Raw genomic sequence first — 6548 nt, forward strand, 5'->3', positions numbered from 1 at the left:
CCTTATAGTTCATTGTTTTTCGTGTTGTTGCTTCTGCAGGTTCTGAAAATTCATTCATAGGAAATTCTAACGCGTGACTATACATAATTTTGTATTTTCCAGAGGTCTCTACATTGTATTTTCCATAATTGGAAAATACTTATCATTTAATTTGGAGCTGATGCAAGATGCCAAATTTATTTAATACATGGTTATAAGTTGCATAATCTGCAATGTTGTTTAATAAACTCATCTTGAAAATGTTCTTGCCTTTAGATTATTATAATTAGCCGCACATCTATATCTATATCAGCGTCTTCTTAAATCACATTTGTGAGCATTTATCACACTACCTAATTTAGGTACATCCAAATCTAGCCTGGTGTGAATTATTTTCTTTGAACATAAAGTATTTTTGAATTGTGGAAACCTTGCATCTATTTGTATTTTCTGGAAAGCTGCAGATCTTTCTTTGAAAACGAAGGATCTGTGATATGTCAGCACAAGTTTTTTTTCAAAGGAGGTACCTCATTTCTTACATAGTATGTTCATTTCAAGGTTTAACTCAATTAACACACAACATATTTGTTCATAAGAAAGCAATGATCAAAAGTATTTGTTGAATGTTGGCTGTTACTCTCCTTTTCTGCGTACAAAGCTGATAATGTCATGGCATTCAACTTCTGTATGGTGCCCCTCTACATTTTGTTGCTCTATTAACCTGATTTCTCTACTGTAAGGTACTCATGTCATGTTTTGTTTCTCTAGATTGCCAAGATAAATGGATGATGCTGTTGGGGATCGTAGCAGAAATTTAAAATTTTCTACGCATCATCAAGGTCAATCTATGGAGTAATCTAGGAACGAGGGGAAGGGGAGTGCATCTACATACCCTTGTAGATCGCTAAGCGAAAGCGTTCAAGTGAACGCGGTTGATGGAGTCGTACCCGCCGTGATCCAAATCACCGATGATTCTAGCGCCGAACGGACGACACCTTCACGTTCAACACACGTACGGAACGGAGACGTCTCCCACGCCTTGATCCAGCAATGAAGAAGGAGAGGTTGAGGAAGAGAGTCCAACAGCAGCACGATGGCGTGGTGATGATGGAGTGGCAGTTCTCCGGCAGGGCTTTGCCGAGCTCACGCGAAGGAGGAGAGGTATTGGAGGGGAGGGGCTGCGCCAGGTTTAAGGGTGTGGCCGCCCTCCCACCCCTCCACTATTTATAGGTGGGGGGAGAGGGGGCTGGCCCCCTAGATCCCATCTAGGGTTGGGGGCAGCGGCCAAGGGGGGAGGAGTGCCTCCCAAGTCAAGTGGAGGCCCTCCCTCGTTAGGGTTTCCCCTCTCCCATGTGCATGGGCCTTGGGGGGCTAGTGCCCTTGGCCCATTAAGGTTAGGGCGCCCCCCTACAGCCCATGCTGCTGTATTGGATGTGGTGGAACATTTTCCGGACCTCCGGACCCCTCCGGAATCCTCTGGAATCTTCCGGAAGCTTCCCGGTACAATACCGGAAAAAACCGAACTTTTCCCGGAACCCGAACAACAACTTTACATATATAAATCTTTACCTCCGGACCATTCCGGAACTCCTCGTGACGTCCGGGATCTCATCCGGGACTCCGAGCAACATCCGGTAATCACATACAAGTCTTCCTAATAACCCTAGAGTCATCGAACCTTAAGTGTGTAGACCCTACGGGTTCGGTAACCATGCAGACATGACCGAGACAACTCTCCGGCCAATAACCAACAGCTGGATCTGGATACCCATGTTGGCTCCCACATGTTCCACGATGATCTCATCGGATGAACCACGATGTCGAGGATTCAATCAATCCTGTATTCAATTCCCTTTGTCCAGCGGTATTGTACTTGCCCGAGATTCGATCGTCGGTATCCCGATACCTTGTTCAATCTCGTTACCGTCAAGTCTCTTTACTCGTTCCGTAAGACATCATCTCGTGATCAACTCCTTGGTCACATTGTGCACATTATGATGATGTCCTACCGAGTGGGCCCAGAGATACCTCTCTGTTACACGGAGTGACAAATCCCAGTCTCGATTCGTGCCAACCCAACAGACACTTTCGGAGATACCTGTAGTGAACCTTTATAGCCACCCAGTTACGTTGTGACGTTTGGCACACCCAAAGCACTCCTACGGTATCCGGGAGTTGCACAATCTCATGGTCTAAGAAAATGATACTTGACATTAGAAAAGCTTTAGCAAACGAACTACACGATCTTGTGCTAGGCTTAGGATTGGGTCTTGTCCATCACATCATTCTCCTAATGATGTGATCCCGTTATCAACGACATCCAATGTCCATGGTCAGGAAACCGTAAACATCTATTGATCAACGAGCTAGTCAACTAGAGGCTTACTAGGGACATGGTGTTGTCTATGTATCCACACATGTATCTGAGTTTCCTATCAATACAATTCTAGCATGGATAATAAACTATTATCATGAACAATGAAATATAATAATAATAACTAATTTATTATTGCCTCTAGGGCATATTTCCAACAGTCTCTCACTTGCACTAGAGTTAATAATCTAGTTCACATCGCCATGTGATTAACACTCACAGGTCACATCGCCATGTGACCAACATCCAAAGAGTTTACTAGAGTCACTAATCTAGTTCACATCACTATGTGATTAATACTCAATGAGTTCTGGGTTTGAACATGTTATGCTTGTGAGAGAGGTTGTAGTCAACGGGTCTTGCCATATTCAGATCCCTATGTATTTCGCAAAACTTTATATCGTAGATGCTGCTACCACGTTTCACTTGGAGCTATTCCAAATTATTGCTTCATTATACGTATCCGGTATCTCTACTCAGAGCTATCCAGATAGGTGTTAAGCTTGCATCGACGTAACTCTTTATGTCGAACTCTTTATCACCTCCATAACCGAGAAACATTTCCTTATTCCTCTAAGGATAATTTTGACCGCTATCTGGTGATCCAGTCCTAGATCACCTTTGTACCCTCTTGCCAGACATGTGGCAAGGCACACATCAGGTGCGGCACTCAGCATGGCATACCGTATAGAGCCTATGACAAAAGCATAGGGGACGACCTTCATCCTTCCTCTTTCTTCTGCCGTGGTCAATCTTCGAATCTTACTCAACTTCACACCTTACAACTCAGGTAAGAACCCCTTCTTTGACTAATCTATTTTGAACTCCTTCAAAAACATGTCAAGGTGTGCGGTTTTTGAAAGTATCATCAGGCGTCTTGATCTATCTCTATAGATCTTGATGCCCGATCTGTAAGCAGCTTTATCCAGGTCTTCCTTTGAAAAACACTCTTCAAACAACCGTTTATGCTTTCCAGAAATTCTACATTATTTCGGATCAACAATATGTCATCCACATATACTTATCAGAAATGTTTTAGTGCTCCCACTCACTTTCTTGTAAATACAAGTTTCTAGCAAACATTGTATAAACCTAAAAGCTTTGATCACACCATCAAAGCATATATTCTGAATCCGAGATGCTTGCTCTAGTCCATAGAAGGATCGCTGGAGCCAGCATACCTTTTAGCATCCTTAGGATCGACAAAACTTTGATTGTATCAGATACAACTCTTTCTTACGAAAACTGGTAAGAAAACTTGTTTTTGACATCCATCTGTTAGATTTCATAATCGAAAAATACAACTAATGCTAACATGATTCTGACGGACTTAAGCATCGCTACAGGTGAGAAATTCTCATCGTAGTCAACTCCTTGAACTTGTGAAAAGACTCTTTCCCACAAGTCGAGCTTCATAGACGGTAACACTACCGCCCACGTCCGTCTTCTTCTTAAAGATCCATTTATCTCAATGGCTTGCCGATCAGCGGGCAAGTCCACCAAAGTCCATACTTTGTTCTGATACATGGATCCTATCTTGGATTTCATGGTTTCTAACCATTTGTCGGAAATCGCTTCTCCATAGCTCGTAGGTTCATTGTTGTCTAACAACATGATATCTAAGACAGGATTACCGTACCACTCAGGAGTAGTACATATCCTTGTCGACTTACGGGGTTCGATAGCAACTTGATCCGAAGCTTCATGATCACTATCATTAACTTCCTATTCAACAGACGTAGGCGCCACAGAAAACGTCTTTCTGTGTTGCATCACTCTTTGGTTGAAGTAAAGGTTCGACAACCTCATCAAGTTCTATCTTCCTCCCACTCAATTCCTTCGAGAGAAACTCCTTCTCGAGAAAGGACCCGTTCTTAGCAACAAAGAATTTTCCCTCGGATCAGAGATAGAAGGTATACCCAACTGTCACCTTTGGGTATCCTATGAAGATGTGTTTGTCCGCTTTGGGTTCGAGCTTCTCCAGTTGAAGCCTTAAGCATCGCAGCCCCAAACATTAAGAAACGACAACTTTGGTTTCTTGCCAAACCAATGTTCACACGACGTCGTCTCAACGGACTTAGATGGTGTCCTATCTAAAGTGAATGCATCTGTCTCTAACGCATAACCTCAAAATGAAAACGGTAGATCGGTAAGAGACATTATAGATCGCACCATATCTCATAAGGTTCGATTATGACGTCCGGACACACCATTACACTGTGGTGTTCCAGGTGGCTTCAACTGCGTAACAATTCCACAATGTCTTAAGTGATTGCCAAACTCATAACTCAGAAAATCCCCTTTTGATCGGATCATAGGAACATGATCTTCTTTTTTATGACGATTCTTAACTTCACTCTGAAATCGCTTGAACTTTTCAAACGTTTCAAACTTGTGCTTCATTAAGTAAATATACCTATATCTACTCAAATCGTCAGTGAAGATGAGAAAATAGAGATATCCACCGCACGCTTCAATTCTCATTGGATCACACGCATCAGCATGCATGATTTCCAACAAGTCACTTGCCCGTTTCATTGTACCTGAAAACGGGGTCTTAGTCATCCTGCCCATGAGGCATGGCTCGCATGTGTCAAGTGATTCAAAATCAAGTGACTCCAAACATCCATCGATATGGAGTTTCTTCATGCATCTTACGCCAATATGACCTAAGCGGCAGTGCCACGAGAAAGTGGTACTATCATTATTAACTCTACATCTTTTGGCGTGAACATGTGTATTACCACGACCGAGATTCAATGAACCATTCACATAGGGTGCATGACCATGAAAGGTATCATTCATGTAAACAGAATAACCATTATTCTCTAACTTAAATGAATGACCATATTGCAATGAACATGATCTAATCATATTCATGCTCAACGTAGACACCTGATAACATTTATTTAGGTTCAATACTAATCCTGAAGGCAGATGGAGCGTGCGATGGTGATCTCATCAACTTTGGAAACACTTCCAACACACATCGTCACCTCGCCCTTAGCCATTCTCCGTTTAGTCCGTAGCTTTTGCTTCAAGTCATCAATAATAGTAACTGAACCGTTATCCAATACCCAGGTGCTACGAGGAGTACTAGTGAGGTACACATTAATAACACGTATAAATTTTGTTGAAGTTGCCAACCTTTTTATCTACCATGCATTTGGGGTAATTCCGCTACCAGTGACCGTTGCCCTTACAATAGAAGCATTTAGTCTTGGGTTTGGGTTCAACCTTGGGTTCCTTCACTGGAGCGGCAACTGGTTTGCCATCCATGAAGTTTCCCTTCTAGCCCTTTCCCTTCTTGAAACCAGTGGTCTTGTCAAACCATCAACACTTGATGCTCCTTCTTGATTTCTACCTTTTGCGGTCTTAAGCACCGCGAACAGCTCCGGGATCAACTCCATCCCTTGCATGTCATAGTTCATCACGAAGATCTAGTAGCTTAGTGATAGTGGCTAGAGAACTCTATCAATCACTATCTTATCTGGAAGTTTAACTCCCACTTGATTTAATTGATTGTAGCACCCAGACATTCTGAGCACATGCCCACTAGCTGAGCTATTCTCCTCCATCTTGTTGGCAAAAGAACTTGTCAAAGGTCTCATACCTCTCAACACGGGCATGAGCCTGAAATCCCAATTTCAGCTCTTGGAACATCTCATATGTCTTATGATGTTCAAAACGTCATTGGAATCCCGATTCTAAGCCGTAAAGTATGGTGCACTAAACTATCAAGTAGTCATCAGGATGTGTCTCTCATGTGTTCACAACATCCACACACGACATTGTAGGGGTTTGCACATCGAGCGGTGCATCAAAGACGTAAGCCTTCTGTGTAGCAGTGAGGACACTCCTCGGACTATGGACCTAGTCCGCATCATTGCTTACAATATCTTTCAACTTAATCTTTCTCTAGGAACGTATTGAAATAGGGAGCTACAAAGTGAGCTATTTATCTACAACATATTCGCAAAGACAATTTAGACTATGTTCATGATAATTGAGTTCATCTAATCAAATTATTTAATGAACTCCCACTTAGATATACATCCCTCTAGTCATCTAAGTGAAACATGATCCGAATCGACTAGGCCGTGTCCGATCATCACGTGAGACGGACTAGTCATCAACGGTGAACATCTCATGTTGATCGTATCTTCTATACGACTCATGTTCGACCTTTCGGTCT

This window comes from Triticum aestivum, chromosome 3A, assembly GCF_018294505.1.
Source record: "Triticum aestivum cultivar Chinese Spring chromosome 3A, IWGSC CS RefSeq v2.1, whole genome shotgun sequence".
In the NCBI taxonomy this organism is placed as follows: domain Eukaryota; kingdom Viridiplantae; phylum Streptophyta; class Magnoliopsida; order Poales; family Poaceae; genus Triticum; species Triticum aestivum.